Source organism: Tachyglossus aculeatus, chromosome X3 (assembly GCF_015852505.1).
Source record: "Tachyglossus aculeatus isolate mTacAcu1 chromosome X3, mTacAcu1.pri, whole genome shotgun sequence".
Taxonomy (NCBI): Eukaryota; Metazoa; Chordata; class Mammalia; order Monotremata; family Tachyglossidae; genus Tachyglossus; species Tachyglossus aculeatus.
In genome coordinates, this window is record NC_052099.1 from 20,890,004 (window position 1) to 20,894,042 (window position 4,039).

Genomic DNA, 4,039 nt, shown 5'->3' on the forward strand with positions numbered 1-4,039 from the left:
TAGATGCAGGTTTATCAGGTTGGATGAGAGTCCCTGTTCCATATGGGCCTCAGAGCGTAGAAAGTATATTAGAATGAAAAGGAATATTCCCTTCCCTCAACAAGCTTGTAATCATTTTCATTTAAACAGAGTACACCAGCCCTACTGAATGTGACACCAAGGAATTTCTCCAGAATAACCCACAGCAAATTATTCTATGGTTAATTATCAATCAAAAGGTGTCATTTGCAACATAAGTACTGCATACTTTGTAGCTCAACCACAGGAAAGATACAAATTGCCTTTGAAGATGGTCATGTAGGTTTGGTTTTTTTTCCACACTGCTTATGTCCAAAAGCATCAAAGATGTAAGCATTGACAGAACTGTGGGAAAGGGTCTTACAGTCATCCTGGTTTGCTTTTTCCTTAAATCTTGAGTAAAATAAGAGGACTGTGGCTAAGTAATAAAGGCATGTTGATAATTCATTTGCAGATATTTATCATGCATATGAACGGGCCAGTAGTAATCAGCAATAATTCACCGCAACATTAAAATTCACTGAGATATATCCAATTAATAAGCAACCAGGAAAGAGATCTGTTACCTTAACTACAAATAATTTCCATTTTGGTACAATTTATTTTTCCCGAAAACATTATTTTCATACATTCAGAACTTTAATCTGAATAATTTGCTAAAGTACTAGAAAATTAATGGCATGCTCAATTATATTAAATGTCTGTACCATAACAGAAAAGCAATGCAATAATACTTATGCTGGATCATCTTTGTTAGTTACAACAAACTGTCAGGTTGGAGTGAAAATTAAGAAGTTACACGGTATAAACTCAAGCACATAGGTGGTGTAGAAGAGAAGGCATATAGGAGATAGGACAAATAAATAGATTAAGAGGAAGTAAGTGATCTCCTCGAGATACTTTGGGGAAGGATGGGAGAGTCAAAATAGGGGCAGATGGAGGGTGGGACGGTAGAGAAGCCAGGGAAACTGCATGGAGGGCATGTCAACTTTATCCATGAAGTAAACAGATATTAGGCAGCAGGAAGCATCTGCTCACGGTTGTTTATGGGTTTTTTTCAGACTGCATGCAAGTAGTCTGCAGTACACCTGACCATAAAAGGTCCCAGAAGTGTTCTAGAGAGGTACCTTTAATGTTAATTGCAGCTTTAATTTTTGAATATTTGTAACAAAATAAATGTGTTTTGTACATGTTGATAGCAGAGCAGGAGCAAGGGAATACATTCTTAAACTATATCTATAATTCATTTAGAAGTGTATATCTAATTGCAAGGAAAATTGGACATCATTAATCTCTCAGTGACTCCTCTGGGCAGTAATTTACACTAACTATTATAACATTAACTATTATTAATCAGTGTGCAATGAGATTGTGCTGGAGCAATTTAAAGTGCCCCTGGTTTGACTGTACATGCTTGCTATGTATTAATCAGAATCTTTCTCTTCCTCAGTCTTCTTTGTTCTTGTCACAGTTATGAGAATTTTCATTTCATTCTTGTCTAAATTAATAGTGTGTGATTTATAGTTAAAATATTAAGTTCTAAAATATTGATCGGAAACCATTATAGGCCGTACTACTCCTGGACATTTTTCAATGATAAATCGTTAACTACAAGTTCTAATTGTTCACATATTTTATACTTTATTATAATGATAATTGTGCTATTTGTTAAGCCTTACTATGTAAAAGGCACTGTACTAAACTCTGGGGTGGATACATGCAAATTGGGTTTGACCCAGTCCCTGTCTCACCTGGGGCTCACAGTCTTAATCCTGATATAACTGTTGGGGGAACTGAGGCCCAGAGAAGTGAAGTATCCAAGGTCACACAGCATACAAGTGGAGGAGCCAGCATTAGAACTCAGGTCCCTCTGACTCCCAAGGCCATGCTCATCTACTAGGCCACGCTGCTTCACAAGTCAAAGAGCAAGTATCCCTAGAAAATACCAAACTACTTGCCTTAAATATATATTCCAATTTGATCATTGGAATGATTTGAATTAGGTGTCTGTCAGAAATTAGAAAACTTCCTGTAGCAACTCACATCGCAGATCAATGGCTATCCGTTTGCAATCTTTGGGGCAATCATCTGAGGGAGGATTTTGTCTCATCTGAGCAAATGGCATCCCAACTGGAAAAAAGATGCTGTCACTTCATCATCCTCTTCTAGATGACTCTTCTATCAGCCATGTGACCCTCCAGTACATTAGTCTCTTACAGAAAATAATGATGGCATTTGTTAATCGCTTACTACGTGCCAAGCACTGTTCTATGCACTGGGGGGAAGGATACAAGGTAATCAGGTTGTTCCACAAGGGGCTCACAGTCTTAATCCCCACTTCACAGATGAGGTAATTGAGGCCCAGATAAGTGAAGTGACTTGCCCAAAGTCACACAGCTGACAAGTGGCGGACCTGAAATTAGAACCCATGACCTCTGACTCCCAAGTCCGTGCTCTTTCCACTGAGCCATGCTGCTTCTCAAGGGACAAAGAAGTAGTATAAGATAGGGAAAATATTAGACAGTATGGACTTTCAAGATTTGAGCCCTGGTCCTCCTCTTTCACATCCTCCCTCTGGCCTGGAAATCCCTCCCCCTTCATATACAACAGGCCACCACTCTCCCCTCCCTCAAAGCCTTATTAAAATCACATCTCCTCCAAGTGGTCTTCCCCAAACTAAGCCCTCATTTCCCCTACTCCCTCTCCCTTTTGCACCGCCTATACACTTGGATCGCTACCCTTTAATCACTTGATATTCACTCCACATTCAGCCCCCTCGCACTTACTCTCGTATCTATAATCTATTTTAATGTCAGTCTCCCCCTCTAGACTGTATTCATTCATTCAATCATTCATTCATTCCATCTTATTTATTGAGTGATAACTGTGCACAAAGGTCTGCACTAAGCGCTTGGGGGAGTACAATATGACAACAAATGAGCACATTCCCTTCCCACAACCAACTCACAGTCTAGAGGGGGAGAAGGACATTGTCTTGACTTATGCTGGCTGCCGAGTCATCTCGGACCCATAGCGATGCCATGGACACGTCTCTGCCAGAAAGCCCCACTTCCATCTGCAATCATTCTGGTAGTGTATCCATAGAATTTTCTTGATAAAAAATATAGAAATGGTTTACCAGTGTCTCCTCCTGTGCAGCAAACATGGGTCTCTTCCCTCGACTCTCTCCCATGCCACTGCTACCCAGCATAGCTGAGTTTTGACTTGCAGCAGATTGCCTTCCACTGGCTAGCCACTGGCCAAGCTAGGAATGGAATGGGTATGGCTCTGCTCGACTCTCCCTCCCATAGTCGAGACTGGTAGAGTACTGGAAACTCTACAGGTGCGACCCTGAGAGGGGAGACAGTCACTGATGTACATAAACAAATACATTAAAGATATAACCTCGCTGTAATTACTTTAATTTAATGATGAAATTTGTTAAGCACTTACTATGTGCAAAGCACTGTGCTAAGCGCTGGGGGGGGGGGATACAAGGTGATCAGGTTGTCCCATGTCGGGGTAACAGTCTTAATCCCCATTTTACAGATGAGGTAGCTAAGGCTCAGAGAAGTTAAGTGACTTACCCAAGGTCACACAGCAGATATGTGGTGGAGTGGGATTCGAACCCATGACCTCTGACTTCAAAGCCTGTGCTCTTTCCACTGAGCCACGCTGCTTCTCTGTAGACAAGGACCCGGTCTACTGACTGACTCTGTTGTATTGAATGCTCCTAAGTGCTTAGTAAAGTGCTCTGCACACAGTAAGCACTCAAGAAATAACATTGATTGAGTGATGCAATTCCTAGAGGGTCCAATTCATAGCCCTTGTACCACTGGCAGTGTTATGTTCCCCATTCTTTTCTCAAGAAACAAAACCTACTCAGCTTTCACAATTCCCAAATACCTCTTAATTTTAAGAGTTATCTTTGAAGTTGTATTCAATCAATTAATCAGTCTTCAAACATAAATCAGTGGCTTCAACACCACATCAGGGAGAATTTAATGGGTTTTTATGTCTG

The 4,039-nt window shown here is 40.7% G+C and overlaps 1 non-coding gene across 1 annotated transcript; it reads right to left on the bottom strand.

The window, feature by feature from the left end:
• Window positions 1-3,241: 3,241 nt before the first annotated feature.
• Window positions 3,242-3,379, bottom strand: LOC119949052. The gene has a single exon (XR_005457148.1). It is a non-coding gene; the product is annotated as a small nucleolar RNA SNORA7 (small nucleolar RNA).
• Window positions 3,380-4,039: the final 660 nt, after the last annotated feature.